This window comes from Rhinopithecus roxellana, chromosome 12 (genome assembly GCF_007565055.1).
Source record: "Rhinopithecus roxellana isolate Shanxi Qingling chromosome 12, ASM756505v1, whole genome shotgun sequence".
Taxonomy (NCBI): domain Eukaryota; kingdom Metazoa; phylum Chordata; class Mammalia; order Primates; family Cercopithecidae; genus Rhinopithecus; species Rhinopithecus roxellana.
In genome coordinates this window covers 65366781-65391093 of record NC_044560.1, presented here as the reverse complement: position 1 = coordinate 65391093, position 24313 = coordinate 65366781, and positions in this window count along the sequence as shown.

Sequence of the window (24313 nt, the reverse complement as noted above, 5' to 3'; positions counted from 1 at the left end):
ATATCAAGAGGGAGAGAGGAACTGGTGACATTCAAAGAGACCTAAGGAAAAACAGCGAACCCTGTAGATCTTCAGGGGAAGAGCACCACAGGCAGACGAAGCTATTAGTGTAAAGGCCCTATGGAAATGTGCCTGGTACATTTGAGGAGCAGCAGGGTGGCGAGTGTGGCTGGAGCTGAATGAATGAGAGAGTGATACAAAGTAAGACTATAGAGGCAACTGGACCAGATGGAATAGAGGCTTTGCTGCCTACATTAGGATATTTAGCATTCCTTGTCTCTCATTTGTTAATGGAGCTAGTAATGCTGGCCTCACATGGTCTTGAAAAAGGTCCCAGAGAATGTAGTGCCTAAGAGGAAAGAGCCTGTTTTCCATTTTTATATCTATCTATCTGTTGATTGATCTATCATCTATGTCATCATCATCTTCCTAGCTAAGGTATCTACATTGTACTTCTTAATTTTCTCATCCTCTTCCATCTCCTCCTGTGGCACAGCACTCATTGATACTAAGTCTACTGTAAACTTTGGCCACACAGGCAGTCATCAAAAGGAACTGGAGAGCTGTGAGCCTTCATGGGGTGAGACTCTCACACATTTGTGTATGGCACATCATACCAGTTGCCTCCGTTCTCATCCTGTGTTTCCCTTTGGTCTCTGGACTCTGTTACCTGTTTGCCTAAAAGCATTGTCCTGCGAGGAAAGCTTACATCCTGATCACTTAAAAGGACATGTGCTTAATAATGTACTTTCTCTAAAGGAGCCTGTAAATCTCATAGGGACCTTGAGTTTTTAATCTATTATTAGTAGCAAGAAGGCCCTTAGTTTGTTGAGTCTGGCTTTATGTTATTCTTTTTCATTTAGGCTATAAAGAAAAGTGTGAGTCATCATTATTAGAAAGAACAAGGTAATGGTGAGTAAGTTGACTATCATCAGATCATGGGCAAATTATTTGACACCTCCTGGAGCATCTAACTTTGTATTAATTATGAAGCAACTTTGATATATTCTCTCCTTCTTTTTTGATATCTTCTTTTCTTCTTACATGCTAATAGAATTTTAACCTGGGCTAGCTAAAAGTTTTCCAGTTTCTTCCCATTTATGACAACCAAAAATGTCTCCAAACATTGCCGAATATCTCCTGGGGACATTCCAAGTAAGAAACATTTCTCAGGTAGATGTCCTTGGGCAAGTCAGCTAAATCTTTGAAATATTAGTTTCCTCTAAGGTGAAAATAACAGATATTTGTCTCTCCAGATTATTGAGGTAGGCAGAATTCTAAGATGTCTTAAATGGTTAGGCTTTGTGTCCTCACCCAAATCTCATCTTGAATTGTAATCCCCTCGTGTTTAGGGAGAGCTCTGGTGGGAAGTGGTTGGATTAAGAGGGAGGGTTTCCCCCATGCTGTTCTCGTGATAGTAAGTAAACTCCCACAAGATCTGATGGTTTTATAAGGTGGTTTTCTCTGCTCTTGCTAGCAGTCTCTCCTGCTGCTATGTGAAAAGGTTCAAGGTTGCTTCCCCTTCACCTTCCATCATGACTGTAAGTTAGCTGAGGCCTCCCTAGCCATGTGAAACTGTGAGTCAATTAAACCTTTTTCCTTTATAAGTTACCCAGTATCGGATGGTATCTTTATAGCAGTGTGAGAACGGATTAATGTATACTTCCTACTCCATACTTTTGGCTACTTAAACATCTGTTAATTTTGTATCTCGTGATATTACTTCTCCTCAGTACTATGAATTCTATTTATAATAAACCATATGAGATCCATTAATGAATTTATTTGCCAGATTGTATTTAATCTTATAGGGTTATAAAAATTGTTATGATTGTGACTTGAAAAATATTCATACCTTGTCATCCTTCTTTGCAATTTTTTTCTGCCTTTTTTAACAAGGTAGTTTGGGCCCCTCATTCTTTATTTTACAAGCATCTTAGTATGCCTGATATGGTATCAGATACCAGGAATATAACAATGTATAAGATGTGGGTCCCCATGGAACTTGGAGCCTCGTGGTGAGGGCATTGAAAAGCAGTTGTTGGTGTGATGTCTCTAGCAAAGGAAAAGTACAGAGATTGGAGGAACTGATAATATAGGCACTAGCTAGGCCTGAGCAGTTTTGTGAGTCTCTGTGCTATATTCCTCATTTAGCCACTTATCCTGTCACTTAAAATCTGCTGTAAATATTTAGAAGCTAGAAACTGAAGCTGGAAGAAGACATACTCTGACTTCTGACACAAGGCAACATGCCCATGGGAGCAACTGAGGAGGAAGTTCAGTGGAGGGCTTCTTTGATGGGAGAGCCCCAGAGCCCCTTAAAGAGGAGCTGCTCAGAGACTCAACTTGGGTTCTGAATTATGTAGTTGGGTCTAATTGGGATTTAAACTAATAGGATAGTTGCCAAATCACTTCTTTCTACTTCATCCTCCTATCCCCTCTATGTCTTCACCAAAACCTAAACCAAAGGAAGTAGAAACACTTTTCTTAGATAAAATTAGCCTCCTACTTGGTGATACTTCAAGTGGTAAGGCTACTGATACGACTTCAAAATTGATGCCTAAAATAAATTACAGGCAGTAGATAAAGCCCAAATCACAAAATGATTCTTGTGGACTATTTTAAAGCTCAGACTTCCACAAACCATGCCTAGAATAGGCATCCAAATATGAGACCTTTGGCATCAGAAGATGTAAACCAAGAACAAACAAAAAGCAGATACGTAGGAATTCTAAAATTTGAGAATTTTTACAGTGCCAAGCATTAAAAACAATACCATACCCCAAAGCAAGCATACATATTACACTATAAAAAGACCAAAATAATTTGAAAATAATTTTTGGGATCTCAAGAGAATTGGGTCAAATTTTTGAATGTTCATGACACTATAAAATAAATAAAATAGGGATTTGATTATAATCTCTTGAGCATTTTAATCAACAATTATACTACTCAATTTAGTTTTCAAAGTAGAATTTGTTTGTTTAAATTTAAATATATTCATTGACACATTAAATGTTGTGCTATTTTGGGATGAATAGATTATTTTTAGTTAGAAATAAATGTATAAGTTTTACTATCATGCTTCATTTCTTTAATTCTTCACTTAGCTTCTGGGACATAGCACTCTCCTGAATCCTGTCCTTCCTTGCTGATCATTTCTTCTTAGTCTTGCTTGTTGGGTTCTCCTTATCTCCCTGAACTTTAAACAATGTGTGTCCAAGAACTCAGCCTTTGGACTTCTTCTCATGACCTCAAAATCTTGAAGCAAATGCCGTCTCCCTGACATAGAGACTCCTACATGCAATTGCTTACTCAACTCCTCCTTAAATGTTCAAACTCTTATCCACTTGCCTCCACCAAATCTGCTTCTCCCAAACTTTTCTCCATTTAATAACTGGCAATTCTGACCTTCCATTTGCTCAGATTAAAAACTTAGAATTATCCTTGACTTTCATTCTTTCACACTTTTTATCTAATTTGTTGGCAAATCCTATCTACCCCAGCTTCTAAGTATATCCAGAATGTAACTTCTCCACCTCATCTGCACTGATAATACAAACCTTCCTCATCTCTCATCTGCATTATTTCAACAGCTTCTTAACTAGTCTATTTCCTTCCCTTTTTCTCTCGAGGGTCTATTCTTAAGGTAGCTCGGGTGTTCTTTTCTAAGTCATAAGGCAGATCACATCACTCATCTCCTAAGGATCCTTTGAAAGCTGCTTATCGGACTCAGAGGAGAAACCACTCAATGGATGCCCCTCCAACACAGACACATTCTCTACCATCACCATTTCTCTGATCTCATCAACTGCAGTTCTCTTTTTCTTGCTCTCACTGCCTCACTCTTCACACAGTCCAGGGAGGCCCCTGTCTGAATGCTTTTACAATTGCTTTTCCCTCTTTTCTCTTCGGGCCCTAGTGGCATGGCTTGCTTCCTTACTTCCTTTGGGGCCATTTGTGCGAATGCCATCTTTTCAGAGAGGCTCTCCCTAAACATTCTCTTTTCTGCCTGATTTTTCTCCATAACACTTATAATCAACCAATATACTATATGTATATGTATCTCCCTACTGTAATGTACATGCCACTGAGACAGATATTTTTGGAAGTTTTATTCATTTCTTCATGGTAAAATTATCATTTAAAAATAACTAATATGCACACATTAAGAAGCATGTGTATCACACATTTCATAACTAGATGAGGCACATGGCGTAGTGAAGTCTCTGCGTGGGCTTAGTTTTGAGACAAATCATGGATAGTTAAGATTCATCAAATGATTTAAAGATCAAGGCTTTTGCTTAGATGAAATTGTTACAGAGTTTAAAGGTACAATATTTAAACAATCATGAAAAAGCGACAAAAACTATTCCTAGAAAAACATTATTTAAGTTTAAAATGTTTGCTCATTATGTTAACCTATAATTACCAACAGATTCTGATGTATTAATAAACCATCAAACAACTCCAAGAAAGCAGCAAAAGAAACTCTGTCTTAAACAGAGTGAATGGCTGACTATAATAGAAGACAATTCTACCATCCACAGTACAAGACAAGTTCTCATGACTATTAAAAATCTGTATAGATCCCAAGAGACTCCAAATAGAAGCAGGCCAGACATCATGGCATCCATGCAAAATTAAGTATGACAATTTATTAAAAGTATATTTTAGAGAGGATTGATGGTTTTTAAAAATTCTCTTGCTGCAAAACAAAACAAAAAAAAAATAAGATGAAATCCTAATATCATGTTTAACTGGCTGACATTCTTTCTGTTTTTTTAATAAAAAAAGGATTTCAAGTGCCACAATACCATATTCATTGTCAAACATAAAAATGATGTGTATGAATAAGAAATAAGTGGAGATGAGCGCAGCGTACATTGGTGTCCATATCAATCTTGTAAAGTTGTACATATTTACAAATTCTCTTGGCTCTGTACTTTGCCTTTCTGGGAATAATAATCTCTGGAATTTAGGACTGTTTGTTTACAATTTAGGAATATAATGTTTCTTTTTTTTCTGATACCAATGGAACTTATTAGTAATAGCATCGTCTTATTGTGAACACACACATTTCTCAATAAATTCACAGCTTGGTGCTTTGGCAAAAAGGAAATACCGTTTAAAGAACAGACTGCAAACTGAAACAGGATGCAGAGAAACAGCAGTGTGGAAATTATTGAAAATAAAACTCATCCCACTACTAGTTGAACATTATTGAATCAATCAAGATTGTAACTTGGGGGCTAATTTCACCTGCTAATGGAAAAGTCACAACCTCTAAGATTTTGAACTCAGATTTTATATGTTTTACAAACTTAAAAGATAAAGCAAAGGTTTGACTACTGTTTCCCACCCCTTTCTGAGTCCTTAACTTATGTGAAAGCTTTGTTAGGCAGGCTGGCAGCAGCCTTAAGTATTTTAGTTCTCCACTGCTACATGAAGTCAAATTGCCATGGAGTGATAATTGCTCAGAAACTGAACTATAGGAGGCTCTGTCCATACGGTGTATCATCAGACAAATATTTCAAAGGGAATATTGAAACTCAGAGAGGCACAAATGATCTTGGCTGTGGAAGTCTTAGGATTTCAACTTCAATCAAAGGGAATAGGACCTGCTTAAATATAGTTGTCTCCACGCACACTGCAGCCTGAAGTTGGCCCTGCATAATCACAGACAGTCCCTGTCAAGTGAATGGAAGGCTCCCCTTAAAGCAGGAATGCACGCGTGGCTCTCAAGGCAGCCCATTTGGATGATTTGTGGCATAGGATCAGAAATCACTTCAACTTGTTTGAGAAAAAGAGCAACATACTTTAGAAAAAGAACACAAAATCCCATGTGATCTTGATTCTCGGAAACACCTATTTTCTTAGTAAACGTAAAGCACAGAGGAGTGCATCTTGTATTATTTATTCCTGGCCGGGAATGTATGAATGTATGTCAGAGTGGAAGGGCTGTGTGTGTGTGTGTGTGTGTGTGTGTGTGTGTGTGTGTGTGCTGGCATACAGGATTGGAATGAGACAAACAGAGAAACACAAATATTCCATTGTTTGCCTCTGTAGGCTGAGGGATTGGAGACAAAGGTGCTAGAATGCTGGAGAAGCACTTTTGCAGAAATGCTGGTGAGAAGCACCAAATGCCACCCTCCCGTTTCCCCAGCTTGCTTTCATTTCTCTGGAGCTGAAACAAAGGTAACTCTAAAAGCACACACACACGTACACACACATAAAAGAAAGGTGATATGCCGAGTCACAGTTACAAATGAGAAGAATATTCTTATAACATTTACAAAAATGAGAACTTACTCAGAGCCCCCTCATCACCATGCATACACCCTCAATTAAAACAATGCCCCTGATAGCAGGCAGTATAATCTGCATTTTATTTCACTCATGAGCAAAATAACAAGTTACTCAGGCCTGAGGCACTCATGAGTGATATGGGGCATGTAATATCCTTTCCATTGAGTTTCCTATTATTAAGCTTGAAATAAGGAGTTCAGAATTAACTGTGACAATGATTTTATCTAGTGTTGGCATCACCATTAGCTTTTGCAGTTTACTGCTAATAAAACTTTAAATTTGCTATTACTTCTAATAACCTTCTTGCCACCTTAGCTGTAGAAATTAGACAAAGAACCCTGCTGACATGTGGCTAGTGACATTTTCTGGAAGTGTAGAGAACTCCGATGACAACAGTGACTATTATTTACCAAAGTATAATAAAGTCAGGCCCCACTGGCCTTCGACAGCCTAATTTAAAGCACCTGTTCCCGGGATTTGAAGGGGTCTGTAAAAGAACGAATCATAAAATTTTGGTTTCTGTTGTTGTTCCAAGTATTAGAGTTTTATTTTATAGCAGTATAGTAGATTCTAAAGTAGGAAAAATAATTTGTGACAAGGCCTACATGATGAGATGAAATATTCAAATCATTGCTCAACACAGAAACTCAAATTCATTCACCTAAAGCATTCAAAAATGAGGCAATGATAGATACGTTTGTGAACTTGATCACTTTCTGTCAAATCTCTAGTTTCTTTCAGCCCTTCCTCTGTGATATTGGACATTGCCCTTCCCCAGTTCACAACTCTAAGTATAGGGTAATTGTTGCTCCCATTTTCTCATATTGTCCACAGAATTAATGTGTGTGTGAACATTATGACTTCTGGCTGTAGCTGAAATCTATCTTGTAACCTTGTCCCAACAAAATTTTCCCAAACAACAAATAAACAAACAATAATGAGACAATAGACTTAAGCATTTAGGAAAATATAATAATGAATCATTAAATATTTTTTAAAGTATTTGCTTTTAATCACAGTGAAAAGCATTAGCCAGTCACTAGACTTTATTTGGGAACCAGTGTGTATTTGGGAACCATCAGGATTATGTCTGGCATATGAAGTCTTTCCCTCACACGTGTTCATCTCAGGGTATGTTGTGATATTGGCAGGTTTGCTGTTTACTCTCATTGGGCAGTGCAATTGTTTGCTGAGAAAGTCTGAGTTCCAGAAGATTGGGGGATCAAAATAAAGCCTGTTGGTCAAATAAAAACATATCTTTGCGCAATGATTCCTTTTCATTCTATCTTCTTTAGTCAACTCTGTCCTCATTTTACATAATTGAATTTTATTAAGAAATGGGCAGCAAAGAAATTTTTCCCCCGAGACACTCCAGTGAAGATGTTCTCTTTGCCAGCACTTCTAGCATCACTTTGAGCAAGATGGTCTGTAAGTGGCAGTAGAGAAGGGAGCAACCTCTTGAGAGTTCCTGATTTGTGAATGAGTTTTTGATAATTGGAGGAACATGCTCAGACCCTTTGCAGCCTTTACATGAGTTGATTACAGCCACAGCAAATGGTGGTACTTCCTTTCTCAAGTAACTTCAGCATCATTCTCTTTTTCCCAGACCACTATAATCACTTCCCTAGTGAAGGATAGGCGTGCACCCATTTCACCTTCCTCTTTTTTTATTATTATTTATTTATTTATTTATTTTTGAGACGGAGTCTCGCTCTGTCACCCAGGCTGGAGTGCAGTGGTGTGACCTCAGCTCACTGCAAGCTCCGCTTCCCAGGTTGAAGTGATTCTCCTGCCTCAGCCTCCCAAGTAGCTGGGACTACAGGCACCCGCCACCACGCAGAGCTAGAGCTTTGCTACTGCTTTTCGGGGCCAGTCTTTCTGAACCAGATAAAAGGGTATATGGGTACCAACACGAAGTCTAACTAGGAGTCAGGAGAGGCAGGTATGTGTGAGATGGCTAGGAGGCTAAGCGCCAAGGGAAGCCCTTGGAACTGGGTGGGATATCAATGGTATTCTCTTGTTATGACTTTCTTGGTGACCCGGGAAGTATTCTTATGGCTTTGGTTAAATTTCCTAATTCACTCTCAACTCTGGGAAATGCTATCTTGGTATTCTGAGCCAGGACAGAATGGTATCTTCCCTTTAATGAGCCAGGACTTTATTCTCTGTGAATGTGAACTATTTTTTGCACATCTGGGATTCATCTGTTCAACCACAAAGCATAGGTTAAGAAAGAAAGAATTCAGTTAAGACAGGGATATTCAAGGCCAGCCCATTCTGAGCTGACTGGGAATTTGGTTATAATAGATAGAAAATGACTGAGCACCAGGTGAAAATTACTGATGGATAGACAGTGCAAAAGGAAGCACACAGCTCCTGGCCCTCATTGCTGACCCCTCCACTTGCATGTGATTCCTCCTCGTGTCAGGGCCCCATCCCAAGTTCCTGTCTTCAGTCCAAGCATCCTGTTTCTAAAAACTCCATTTTGATTTTCTAAGTTATAGATATGACAGTTGGGGAAGAAGGAGAGAGGAGGAGCTCCTGCTTTAGCATCCAGGGAGCCTTGCTCCTGATCTGCACCAACTTAGGGGTATAAAAAGTATACTTGATTGCAAGTTCCCATGGGACTCTTGTTGAAAAATTGTGATTGGATTCGAGTTAGAGCCACTGAAAGTTAAATTGTCACTAGGAATGAAATTACTAATATGAAGTAATGCATTTTGTGTTTCTGAGATACCGCCTCTCAACAGAGCATTGGAAAATACAATTGATTCACACATTGTTTTTGCAAAAATGGGGGACTAATTTTCATAGATTGCCTTAAATTTTATTGCCTTTGGATAGCTACAAATAATCCATGTTTGTTAAAATTCTTTTTTCTTATTAAAATAGTGAAAACTTTTCTAAACTCATTATTTACCCCATAAAACAGTACTAAAATTACATGTACTTGTCCCCAAATTGCCTTCTTCTCTGGTAGTTACTAATTATTTGGACTGTTCATCTCAATTGCTGAACCACAACAAAACAAAAGGTATCTTTGGTTATATACAAACAGCTTTCAATTTGTTAATTAGGGCTAATTGGAGGGCAATTGAACTTTGCTCTACTTGTGTTATTCTTTCTTTAAACTGTAAGCTGATGGCATTTTGCAGACGAATAGAATGAGCGGCCTTCCTGAGCCTCATACTCTATTCATTCTGCTTCTATACTTTCCTTGTCAGTGTTTGTTTGTATAATCTCTAGGAGTGTATCTGTGCTTAGTCCACATGCTAGGGGGAGACTAAGGTGGCTGGATAGAGCTTGGATGTTTGTAAAGAGAACCTTTGGTGTAAGGTGGGGTAAGGAAACGTGTTCAGGAAATCTCTTTGGATTCACTTATTCTCTGTGCTGTTTACAGATATTTCCTCTGTAAAAGTAAAGTAAAAAAGTTAGACTTTTCTGTTACTCTGTTCCATGTTATTAACTAACATGATTTCTCTGGTTTCTTTTATCAGCCTTGTAGGGTGGGCAGTTTTCTTAGTCCCATTTCTCTGATAAACAGAGGTTTGGAGAACTACCTGGAAAGGGAACATGACACAGTACAGTCTTTGAAGTTAGACAGCCTTGGGTTTAACTTCTCCACTCTTTCTGTTGTTTACTTTAGCATGTTTCTGAAACACTTGAAATTTTATGTTCCCTCATTTCTTTATGGAAGGATAGTACTTAAAGATTTGGTGAGGCTAGGAGTCAAAAGTTAAATTCAGTGAGCTCAAGATTCGTTTATTCATGAAACTCTCATTGAAATTCTAACCATGTGCCATATATTATAAGGTACTGAAAATATGAAAGTAAACAAAAAATATGCTGTCCTCCAAAGAATTTTGATCCAGCAGAGAAGACATGCAAGGTAACAGAAGATCAAAAGACAATGGGATAGCACTGTGATATAGGAGGTATGTACAGTGGCCATCGGAGGTTAAGAGTGAGGGGATCATCTGACTCAGTTTGGGGAAATTCAAGAATGGAACCTAAAGAAGGTGACAAGTTAGCTGAGACTTGAAACAAGAGACAAGTTAACAAAATCAAGTGATGAGCGAACTTAAGGCAATTGTACTTAGGAAGAAAATGAGTGATGGCAGATGCCCATACAGAGAGTTCAGGAAATTACAAATATATAAGTTATGGATGAGAACACAGGGTTCAGGGGAGTTGCTAGAGACGTAATTGATAGGATAAAAGGTAGTGTAGGTTTACAATTATAATTAAGAAGAGGTGGAATCAGGTTTGAATGCCAACTTTCTGATTTCAAATCCTATCCTTTTTCTTCACAGTCCCATCCCAGGTCAATATGAGTATGGATGTGGATGTGTGTGTGTATATGTATGTGTATGTGTATAGTGTGTATGTATGTATATGTGTACATTTGCATGTGTTTGTGTGTGTGTGCATGTGTTTATCTGTATGCATATGATATGTGTGTATGTATGTGTGTATATGTGTATGTCTGTGTGTATGTGTGTATATGTGTGTTTGCATATTTGTATTGTGTTTGTTTATGGCTGGATATATATGAGTATGTATATATGTGTATGTGTATATATCTATGCATGTATGTATGTATGTGTATGCGCATTTATGTGTATAAGTGTATGTTTATATGTGTGCGTATGTGTGTCTGTGTTTATGTCTGTGCGTGTGTATGTGTGTGTATGTATAGTCATATGCTGAAATGAGTCCTTTACATATATACTTACCACTGTAGAGCTGGTATTTTCTTTACACACAACATGTGAGTATACATTGGTAATCCTGTTCTAATGAAATTGGAGTGTCAGCATACTTTGAGAGACATCTTTAGTTATATATTTTTTTCTACAGTTATCTGTACTTTAAAAATACATAACAATTCAAGCCATTCAAAACTGTTTGTGAAATATTCAAGCTTTAAAAAGTTGCCTTTGATGAGAGTGCAAGCAAAGAATGAAAGCAAAGCAAATTTGGGCAGAACATAGTTATCGTTTTATCTGAAGTAAGAACCAACCATCCTAATGGACTTAAAGGATTGTGAATATTTTCCCAGTGACTGGCAATTGTAGAGAGAACTCTGTAAGTAGGCTATTTTTTGTGCTTAGATTCATAGATAGGTGGATAATGGATAGATATTTTATCTATGTAGGGAAGTAGTTGTTACTTTTTCTTTTAAAATACAACCAATATGTGTTACATAATACCTGGATTCAGTATGGAATGTAAATGTTCTGAACAAGAGTGTCACTTTCCTAATGAAAATAGATAAATTTGTATTTTTAAAGTAAGCTCTAATGGCATTCTAATCCTCTAATTCTAACCCAGATCATTTGATTGCAGAAACCATAATAAAAACATCTGTGAATGAAAAAAAATACACAAAACAAAAATAGCTGAGCTCATATCTAATACCTAACAGATTTAAATGTTTACAATAAAATGGGCTCCTCACAAGGGTGTGATTTAGAAAGGAAAAAGCCAAAAGTTCATATACATTTTAACCTTGTTCTGACAAACATATGATACTGATATCATTCTTTTTATGGATATAATGCATATTTTAAAATACAGTCTATGATTAAATGTCTTTAAAGTAAATCCCAGTTTCCTGTTGTTTTTCTTATTAACTAGGGGGCATATTTCAATAGTCTGATTAAGAGAGTTTTTGGGCAGGGAGTGAGGAAGAGGTTAGTTATTCCCATGGCTCCTGGGAATATTTTCACAGCATTTATGCTTGCTGTAATGTTGTATTTGCTAAGAAGTGGAAGACAAAGGTTAACAGATTTCCATTGCTTTTGTTCTGCTTTGTTTAATTTCGTTTACCTTCTATTTCTGAAGATCTTAACAGTTTCTCCCACTTACAGATACTCTTACTTCATACTTGTACTTCCCAAAGCCAAATCTCTCTCTTAACTTGGTCAGGGTATGTCATATATGCAGTAAAAAAAGCTGCATTTTTGTTTTTCTGCTGAAGTTGAAGAATTGCAATTATATTGCTGGTTCTATGAGTATAGAGCATATATCTAGAATAAAATACTCTTATGATGCTTTCAGCAGGCTGATATGAATAGACTGTGAAACTAAGCGTCTTTTTATCTGGTTTTCAGTGGGGTTCACCCAATAGGAGCCCCTGGTAGGAAGCTAGAAGACATGAAGAAAGAAAAGTCAGGGTGTTTGTTCCCTTGGTTCATGGATCGGCAGTGTCTGAGCTCCTCTTCCATTGGTCCCAGCTCCTATTAGGTGGCCTTCCCTTCAGACTAAGGTCACATAACTCTTTAAACCTTTTCTCTTCACTTCAGACTTTACCACGTCTGGGAGCCTCAGGAATGCTTGTTTCACCCTTCTTGGTTGAATTCCCTTAACCCTGCCCATGCTTTGTGCCTCTGTTGAAACTTTTTAATTGCTTCTTTTGAGTTCTGTTTCTTGCCAGAACTCTTCTTAATGCAACTTTTTAAAGCCCAAAGTGAAGAAAACAATGGAAACAAATAAATTTCAAGTTTGGGCATTGAATAAGTTGAAATTTGTTTCCTTGCATCATCATATGCTGTATAAACCAAATTTATTTGAATATAAAGTGAATAATCTCTTTAAAAAAGAGGTCTAGTCAAGACTCATAAATTATTAGTATTGCCCCATGCTTAGTACTTATTGTAGACCAAACATTTGCAAATGGTACCAATTTGCACTGGAAAGTAAACTGTGTTTTCTTCTGCCCTGGAAGGCGATTTTTATTTGAATATGACACTTTATTTTTCATGCAAAGGGACATACACAAAATGAAATTACGGAAGCTAAATATAGATGACTTCAAAGTCACAGTTTTGGGCATTTTATAGGCTCTTCATTTTGATAATGGTAAAATCCTGCCTGCCAATCAGCGGACCTGTGCTTAAGAGACAAACTTCATTGTGTTAATGACTTACCACTAACTCCATTAATGCAATTTGGGGGGTTTTGTTTTGTTTCATTTTGTGGCTCATTTCTTGCTCCACACTTCCTTGGTCTCTGGTGCTGCTTTCCACCATAAGTTAGAAATGAATTTTTTAAAATAAGCACTTGTACTTTGAACCATAAAACAAAATCTGAAGCTGAAATCAAAGGAAGAAGGTAAATTACTTTTAGTGCTCTGCAAAGAAACTTTCACTTGGCTATTTCCTGTTGTTTTGAAACTCTGAAAATCAATACAGAAACATATCATATTCTGAAGGCAGGTCATCTGTGCACTAGGTGTTTTTAACAGTTGGCTTTGAAGGGGATACTTATGCCCCCTTGACATGAATCTACAGTTCTTTGCACTAAGTGTCCCCATGAAACTACATTTTTGCTCAGGCTATCCATCTCAATGGTTATTACTTTTTACTGTTCCAAGCTCCCATCTTCTATTATAGATTCACTGATAGATCGATATGACAGAGGCAAAATAAAAGTCAGTTAGCTGTACATGTCTATTATGAGCCTGAAAATTCAGACACACATTTCTCCTGACAGAAGCCAGGCATGTAACCGAGCAGTTACGTGTCTGGGTGGTTTTCTAGTCCTTTCTGTACAAACTCACATTTCTGGACATCTTTCTTAATTTTGAGGTCCTCATGGCCTGTCAGGGAGTTAGGAGTGAGTGGCTCCCTAGGGGCAAGAGTGATTTTAAAATACAATCTTCACTTTTGAAAAAAGAGAACAAAACACATTTGCTGCTACACTGAGGCAGTAAAAAGGAGTGCTGACATGCTCGGTTCCTAAACCACAGGCAAGCGGACTGTAAAACCAAGTGTTGTTTCAAAGTCAAGGGAAAAATCTTTGCAGTCCTCTGGTGGGAAATGGGAATGCGAAAGCTGGCTTTGGGCAGGTAGGAAACCTCAGGTTCCCTCTGGGGTTGATCCTTTCAGCTATTAATCAGCAACCATTTTGAGAAAGAAGTAGAAATCTGTCAAACATTTAAGCCACTGTCCACTAGATGGTCTAAAATATCTACTGGTATCAGTTGGGACAGAGTGCTTCAGGGACACGCCAGAGAAGGAAGACACGGGCAGCAAAAGAGGCCGAGATTCAAATGGTCTCATATTTTAAGATTTTTAGCTCTTATTGCAAGTTCTCATGGTTAGATTTGTAGCAAGAGATATAAAACTTGTAAAGCCTACCAAGATTATTAGAAATTCAACTAAAACGTAGGGCTTTTAATTCATTACTGTATCATGTCATGCATGGATTAGACACTCATTTATTGAGCTCTTACTGGGTATCAGATGCTGTGCAAGGTGTTCAGGTTGAAAAGGCTGGTTTCCCTTCCTCAAGTAGCTTCCAATTCAGCTGCAGAGAGACAGGTGAATAGCAATTATGTGTAAAATGCGCAGACATTTTCACAGTCTTATCCACAATCAAGAATCCATACATGTTTATGAATCCAAAGAATGCTATACAGCAGGTGGCTATAGGGAGAGGTAATGGCAGGAAAAAATGAGGATGCAGGAATTAACTAATTATAATGAATTACAGTAATAAAAGAAAGACATTATATGTACTGGTAACAATTGGCTATGAAAAAAGTTTACAGAAAAATAAAACAAAACCTAGGAATGATAATGCTGTGTGATAATGCTGTGTGCATAGAGCACTGCTGGCAACATGAACGAGGGTGCTTTGCTCAGATGGATTTGGAAAAGGTAGTTTCTGATCCGGTAGCTTAAAATACGAGAGCACGTGAATCTCAGATTTAGAAAGGCCTCCTGGCAGAGTTGGTGCTATAAGCACTGCCAGAGGATGAGGGGGCTTATCAAGTGAAGAGAGGTCAGTAAAGCTATATCCATAATATTTATAAATTCAGCTATTCTATTGTAAAAAATAATAAAACTTTATACCTGTTGAGCAGCAACTCCCCATTTCTGTCTCTCCCAGTATATTTAATCTTTTTGTAATTTTAATTTCTTCTCCTCTACCATACATAAAGACAAGGGAGTACTTATTCGAAGGCATGAGAGAGAACAGCAAATGTTTGTTAGCCCCAAGGGGAGGGAGTGGCAAGATTTTCCGTGGCTGTCAGATTATGAAAGGCCTTCTAAGTTGTACTATGAAATTTTTCTTTTATCTGGAGTGATTGGAAGCCACTAGAATTGTTTTCTGTAAGGGTTTGAAATGGCCAGGATACCCACTTCACAACCATCACTCTGGGGGCCATTAGGAGAGTGGACCCGAGGGGAGTGAAACCAGAAGCAAGCGAGCCAGTCCGGAAAAAGTGGCAATTTAGGCAAAAATCACAAAGACTTGAAGAAAAACTGTGGCGGGGAGCAGTGGGTGGGGGTTCCAGGAGAGGTAACTCAGATGACAGCTCTGCGGCCTGTCTACTTACTCAGTTTCTCACAACTGGGCAAGTTAAACCTCAAACTGCCGCTGGAAGAGAGGCCGTGAACATGAAATTGGGAACAGCACCAAGCGTGCCTGGTGCAAGTGTCATTTACACACTGAAGTTGGCCTTGATATGCAAACCTAAGACATGGCAAGTAGTGCCTTTTCTTTTTCACAGATCGATTTTAAGAGTAAGCTGAGCATGAGTGAGTATCACAGAAAACAAGATAATGAAAGACAGAGCTGGAGTTCTGTGAAAAATCAGTGTCTAGCATAGAACATCAAAAATTCTTCATTATTTCACTTTTCAAATGTGTCAAATATAGTAAATAAGTGTGCGGTTCTAAAGAAGCAATACTAAGACTTTTGATTTGTTCTGTTTTCACTATAAAGCTTTCAATCAAGAATATAGAAAAAAGAGAGGAACAAGTCATGTTTTGGTCAGAAGATGAGGCTTCAGTGTTTATGTAATTTTTTCCAGCTTCATTGAGATATAATTCCCATAGTATAAAAATCACCTATTGACAATTAAATGAGTTTTAGCATAACACAGAGTTGTGCAACCATCACTATGATCACTATGATCTAAGTTTACATTTTTCTTACCCAAAAAGAAACCCCTTGTACTCTTTTGCAGTTAATTCCTATGACCTCCACCTCTGCAATGATCAATCTGTTTTCTTTATGTAAAGAATTACCTGTTTGGGGCATTTTGTATAATAGAGTCATGCAGTATGTGGGCTTTGGTGACTGGCTTCTTTCATTTAGCATAATGTTTTCAAGACTCATGTATCATCACATATATCAGTACATCAGTCCTTTTTCTTGCTGAGTAATATTTCATTGTATGGATATACCAAATTTTGTTCATTCATCTGTGGATCCATGTTTGAATTGTTTCCTTTTTGGCCATTTGTGTAATGCTCTCATGAACATTTGTACAAGTTTTTGCATGGACCCAGGTTTCCTTTCTCTTGGGTAAATACCAAGGAGGAGTATTGCTGTGTTTAACGTTTTGAGGAACTGTCTGACTGTTTTTCAAAGCGGCTGCACCATTTTATGTTCCCACCAGCAACATACGAAGGCTCCAATTTCTTCATATCCTTGCAAACATTTGTTGTTGTCTATCTTTGATTATAGTTCTCTCTAGCAAGTGTGAAGTGGTATCTCATTGTGATTTAATTTCCATTTTTCCTATGTTTGTATTTTAAATCTGGTGACTAAATAAGTAATCTCTTCTTGCATTATTTATAGAGTATATTTCTCTTGTATTTTTTTGATATTGTAAAAATTTGTGAAAACTCTCCAGTTGTCTATTAACACAATAATGCTGCTTAACAAACAGTATACAACTCAAGGGCTTAAAGTATTTAGCATCTATTAGTTCCTCAATCTGTGGATGATGTAGGCTAGGCTCAGTTAGGTGGTTCTGACTTGAGCTCACTCAGCTGTACAGGGGTTGGCTGGTTGTTGGCTGGCCTAGACCAGCCTTAGTAGAACAACTTAGATCTCTTCCATGTGTCTCCTGCCCTCCAGCAAGCAAGGCCAATCATGTTCTTCCTAGACAGTGTCCTCATAGCGTAAGCTGACTTGGCAATGTGCAGATGCTTTTCTATGCCTTTGCGTTTGACAAAATTGCTTCCATTCCATTGGCCAAGACAAGTCACATGACTAGACTCAGAGCCAAGGGGCAAGGAAAGATACTTACTTCTTGATGGGAAGAGCAGCAAAATCTCATGGCAAAGGGCATGAATATTGTGAAGGATGAAGCATCAGGGCCATGTGTAATGTCAATCCATCACATGTTACCCTGTCATTCAGAAGAGAAATCGATTAAATTGGTGGGTCAACACCTGTTGCTTCACTAACCTCCTGCACTATGGCCATATTTGTTTTCAAGGTTTGTGAAACATTCAGAGTTAAATATTCTCCTGGTGACAGCTATTCTATTTTTTCTTTTTTTTTTGAGATAAGAAAGATGCTTATGTGGCAAATGAACATTCTATTGTTTGAAAACTTCTTCAGTGCCCTAATGAGAACTCAGGACAAACCTAGATCAAACAGCAGCAGGTACTCTGAAATATTCTGGGAAGTGTTTTAGCCTGGAATATGTGACATTATTTAAGTATTTATAAATGTCATATCATCTGTTTTAGGAAAAGCTAATAGAATATCTTGCAGACATTTCAGGTCTTTAAAAAATGCTTCTGTAATCTATTTCCACAGAATCAGCAAATGTGGAAGCAGACGTATTATGGGTCAATACCAGTGAAAGGACGCTCTGCACAGACATAGGATTCACAGTCCATTAAGCCTCAGGTCTGCCCTGATGTGGGTTCTCCTGATGTATTACTATTATATCCTATTTTTGTTGACTCAGTTACTATGTCAGCAAAACCAAACATTTTGGCTTGTGGCCCAGCCTCGAGCTGTCTATGGAGGATATGTTTTTGCCTTTACCACCATGACAGTAATGAGCAACTGGCATTAGTTTGATTTGCATAATTGTGTGCTTCCAACTTAGACTCTGTGTCAGTGGGAGGCAACTTATTGTGATGATACCAACAGCATATTATCTGTTTTGTGCTATCAGCATTTATTTATGTAAATTCCATCATTACAAGGGGTCATTTTCCAACCATCTACCACGAAATCACATTCTCTGCCAGTAAGCTGGAAGAAAATGCCATAGGAAGGGCTGGTGTATTCTGTCATTCACAGTGGTTGGTCAAGGTGTTGGAAAGGATATTTTTGGTGGTGACTTGCTTGTTTGCATTCTAGGATAGTTTGCTTTAAGGACTGACAGGTAAGATGACAATTGGGTAGTCTGTCTATGGTCATTTAGAATGAATGCCATCAAGCAGACATTCTTTTTCTCTCACAAACATATATACATATACCACAAAGAGTACCCAACTCATCTAAGATCTTCTTTAGGAATAATTTATGGTCTAAAAAATATTTTGTGTTTCCCAGATGATGAGTGAATGCTTTCTTTGATAAGAAGCAGAACTCTGTTATTTATTCATACAAGAGATAAAAAGATAGAATAACTAACTAGGGTATCCCACTTGTAAGAGTATCTAAAAATACAGTCAGGAACCATGTGAAGTGAGAGATTTCATTAACCAAACGTCACAACTCTGTTCACAAAACTATAGCGCAGGTTGATTGGATATCTTGTCATTAGAGGTGGATGAGCCTCCTAAGCATCAGTGTAACTGGAGCTGTAATTTATACATTGCTTTGATAGTTATCTCTGGTTAAGCACAAAGGGATGTCAGCATTTAACCTTACCTCAAGGAATGACAGTGTAGTAAAAAGGTGAAAAAAAGGAACGCAGCAGCCAACCATTTAAATCTAGTTGACACCTGTCAAAAGTGGCCCTTACTAAGAGGATGATAATTAGGGTATTACTCTGTTGCAAGCATGTAGTTCTCAGCCTGGTTTGTATCACTCTTCGGGCTGGTCAGAGAAGAGTAAGGAGGAGGAAAAAAAGGAAAAACAACAATCGGAAATCACAGTTCATACTTTGGCAAGCTCACATTTAAGAATTGTTTTTGCCAAGGCTCTTAATGGGAATCCAGTTGATCATTCAGCTCAAAGGGAACTTGGAAATAATCTTATAAGGGGTTCAACATAAAACTGACACTTGGGAAAGTTTATAAGGAAGAGGTGGGCTTTCCCCAGACACCTTTCCAGGCCCCAGTACTGAGTTGAGATGCAACAGAAAGGTGTTTCTCCAACTCCAAACCTAATAGGATAATCCTTTGAAAGAACATCCTGTTAGGTGTATGATTTTTTCCCGCTTAATTTTTGACACTTTGGTGTGCAGCAGGACAGTGGTTCACAGGTATACAATACATACAATGACATGGGACATTCTTTCCTCTTGTATAAGCATTTAGAGCTTCAACTCACAACTAAATATGTTTCATACGACTTTTTCTCTTTATTTCAATTTCCCTTCTTGATAATATTATCATTCATTTTGTAATTTATGAAGGAAATCCCTCTATATAAAACATGTAGAATCTGCTGCCACTTTAACTTCTGTTTAGAACACACAGTGACAAGTGAAACTGACTCAGGAATACAGTGATCAAATGAGACACCACGAAGTACCATACAAAACATGTGATTAGGAGTTATAGACAAGATTTAATTCCCATTTTCTACAAATTATGTAACATTTGTTAGCCTTTTAACATGTTGGGCCCTTGGTTTCCTCATTTGTGAAATGCAGTCGAGAGCTCTAAGTGTCCTGTGAATGCAACCTTTGAAATAGCACTATGATTTGTTATCATTTGCTCGACTGCTTGAGTTTGCAATAGAGCTAGGAATGGAAAAGTTAGGTCTACTGATGTTATTTCTCATGTGGTACAAGTTCTCAAAGGGAGAGGAGAACGTTCTCAAAGAAATACAAAGCCAGACCGTCAGCACACACCTTCCCATGGGAACACCTACTAAAGAAGAGTTCAAATGAGTGAGAAAGGAAAAGCTGGCTGTGGAAGAAAAGCTGAGAGAAGGAAAGGTCTGGCCACTGCTTCATCTACAGTGGGAAAGTTACACCACACACACGTCAAATGGAAAAGGCAGCATTTCTGAATAGCTCTCTGTGTATTTGGAGATGTGGACGGTTGAAAGCCAATGTGAAATGTTACCTAAAAGCCAGAGGGGCAGAACAGTAGCACTGGGAAAAATAATACCCACCCCAAATGGGGGCAAGATAACTGAAGGTTGTAGTTTAAGGAACTGATTGAGACCCAAGTGAGGCAGCTGAACAAGAAAGACAGAAGGAAATGACAGGAACAGTCAGAAAAAAGTGAATATGCTGGACTACAGCAACTGGCAGAGGCATCTGGAAACAACGAGAGGCGGAATTTATTTTTCTTGAGAAATTTTATTTGAAAATAAAACTCTGGTAAAACAAAAGCCATAATAACAATACACTCACATTTCACTTTCTTATGTTTTAAAAAATGATCGAAGAAACGAACACAAAATTCCTGCTTTGTTAATTAAGCAGAAATAAGATTTACAAAACAATTGCTTGTAGCCTTTTCTGATGTCACGAGGTCTAACTCTACTTAGCAGAAGCCTGGGGCATGAGAAGATGGCTTAATGAATACTTATTCTCTATTCCCTATAGCCACTCTTTACTCTGCTTACCCTATTTAGGACATATGGAAACATAATACAAGGAATGAACAAAAGACTCAGTGATGTCTTTTCTTGGCTAATGACAAAGAAAAAAAAATCCATGCTGATCATTTATAATATGTAATGTACTCATATCAAAGATAACATAATCAGAGAAGAATGGGTTACAAACTACCCAATTGACTCAGCAGGTATCACCAAAATATTTGCAGGTTGCTTGGTAACTCAATTAAAAGTCTCTATTTAAATCCCAGATCATTAGTGACTGAAAGTCACTATCATTTGATGGCTCATCTCAGTCCAGTTCTTAGGGGAGATTTTCCTACATCAGAAAACCACCAACATATTTGGCACTAATTGTCTCCCTTGGTGGCAATCTCAGCCTATAGGCCAAGAATTGAGTGGACCTGGGAGGATAAACTATTCTCCCAGCCTGAAAGTTGGTGCTTCTCAACACAGGCTGAAGGACATTGGTGGGTTAATATGAGATTTTTACATGGATATTACCTGTCTTTGGACAGATTGAGATATTCTATTTTTAAGAATATTATACTGGTGTTAAGTTCTTTTTTAAAAAATCATGTTCCATTTAGGACTTTCTTATTAAAACATGTCTTCCCCCCTCCCCCCTCACCTTTTATCAACTCCTCCCCCATGCTTACAATGATTCACAGGAAGAATATCAAATTTTATTATCTTAAAATTAGAAATGTGAATTACAGACATTGATGTGACCCAAAAGACAGGCCTAGAGTAAAATGGAAATTGTTTCTTTACTAAAAGTAACGGATAGCTTTGCTATTTTGCAGGATATGATAAGAACTTCTGCAGGGATGGACACATTTATACAGTATTCATATAAGTGCATTAGAGCCTATTATTTGAGTACTTTTCTGTTGAAAATTGGTCTGAAATTGCTCTTTGGAAATAATGGATTTTCCATATATTTTGATGTTGACAGTAGTAAAAAAAAATTCAATCATCAGTGAAGATAAATAAATATGGAGAACATATTATTAGAGATTTCAAGGTTTGCTACTAGAAATGATATTGTAACTAAATATGTCTACCTTGGACATTTGACTATTTGACATTTGATTATAGAATGACATAGATAATTGCAAAATAAATTTATCATATTTATGGTTCAATATTTCTCACACACACACATACATAAAAGACAATGAGGACTATAGGTAATAGAACAAAATTACAAAAACTAAAACCTAATGTAAGAGAACTGGACTGAGTTAGACGGCCTGGGCTCCAGTCATACCCTGCTATCTCTTTAGTACTGGATTTCTTTACCTGCAGAGCTGGAATTAAGGATATAGAAGACTTTTTTCAGCTCAGGAATTGTGAGATTCCTTCAGAAGATATTCCCTTATAATTTTTTTCCTACTAATATCTGCTTTTTTGTAAACTGAGGCTAAGAAGAGTTAGTTATAGTTTATCTTAAATGATTTTTTAATAAAAATTTTAAAATGACAAAACTGGCTGAATTTATTGGACTGCAACATTTTCTATAATGAAGCTCAGAGAATCTACTATGAGAAATATTTCACCATATCAGGACAGTTTTAGCTTCATTTGGTCAAAGCGTTGTATAAGAGAAAGGTGGAATTGATTAGTATTCAAAGAAGCAGTAGGGAAAACCTCTAACATTTTTATAGCAATGAACTTCCTCAACAAGAGATTTATGAGAACAGCCAAGATGCAGCTCCCAAGCTGATTAAGTGCATTAGCTTTCAACTATTTACAAATTGGAAAGATTGAGATTTTTTTTTCTGAATTATTTACTGAGAATAGCAGATCATAATAATTTCATAATTTCCATCATTATTTGATATTATGGTTTTGCTGTGTTCCCACCCGAATCTCACCTTGTGTTGTAGCTCCCATAATTCCCATGTGTTGTGGGAGGGACCTGGTGGGAGATGATTGAATCATGGGGGCAGTTTCTCTCTCATACTGTTCTCATGGTAGGGAATAAGTCCCACAACATGTGATGGTTTTATAAGGGGTTTCCCCTTTGGCTCTCATTCTCTCTCTTCCCTGCCGCCATGTGAGATGTGCCTTTTGCCTTCTGCCATGACTGTGAGGCCTCCCCACCCACGTGGAAATGTGAGTCCACTAAACCCCTTTTTCTTTATAAATTACCCAGTCTCATGTATGTCATTATCAGCAGTGTGAGAATGAGCTAATATACTATTGCTAATAATTTTTGTTGAATCAGGAACAGGTTTTTCACAGTTGATTTTGCTCAGGTGATCTTTCATCCAGTGACTTATACTTTGAGGAGGCAAAGTTTTGAGCACTGTTTTGTAATTAATTTCTGTGAGAATATATATAATCCAGTTAAGTCCCATAGGCATTCAAATAGGCACCTTTCATTTTCTGCGGCTGCTGTATAGATATTCAGCTCACATTAATAAAGATGACCCAGCTCTAGGTAAGTATCCAAATGTGTCCTGAAATAGAAAAAGAGATTGCAGTGGTTATGTTGAACCACTCTCTGATACACAAATTCCCCATAAGACACAGTAGTTTACCAAGCAAAGTTTGTAAAATACCAGTCCTAAAGCTGTCTCAGTGAAAAATATGTTTGGTGTTCTATTAACCTGAAACATTTTGCATGCCATATCTTTCCTTCTGAGAATTACGGACCATCATAAAGTCTTTGAGAAATCCTGCAATGGGAGGAAAAGGCTGCTTATTGCTTAACCTGGAGTTTCCTTTACAATTTGATCACAAATTTATTTTATTCTTTAATTTCTATTTACCTATATTCTAAAGAATAAAGTATCTGACAAAGTAGCTAGGTGTACCCAGGGATTTCCAATAATTATTTTTCCTAGTAATTCCTTCTATGTATTTCACTAGAATTTTTTCTTGTTGCCTTCACCTATTCATTGTGACTGTACACCTTAAGGACACACAGTGAATATTGACCTTGTGGCAACGCTGCAAGTATTTTAAATCAATAAAATAATTAATTTTGTCTCTATGACCCCTATCCTGCATACTAAACACCCTCAGACCCTTCAGACTTTCCTTCTATACCACAGTTTCAAGACCATTTTTTATCTCTAAACATGCTCCGATTTGCTACTGCTTCTCTTAAGGGCAGCACTAAAGAGGGATTTAGTATCCCAAGTGACTAGAACAGAGCAGAGCAGAGGGATACTCACATGCCTTATGGAGAATTCAGTAGTTTATCATTTCACCAGTGATCATTTGTTCTGCTTTTGCTGAGGAAGACTCATGACGGATGTCCACTGTGGTAGGCAGAACCCTAAGATGGCCCTTGAGATTTCCTACCTCCTCATGTTCATTCCCTGCCCAGTTCCTGGAACTATGCATATGATGGATTTTACTCCCATTATTAAGTTTTGGCACAGTTGACCTTAAGATAGGGTGGGCCTAATATAATTACACAAGCTCTTTAAAACTAAATTTTTCTCTGTCTTCTCACGGACAAGTAAGTCAGAGATTC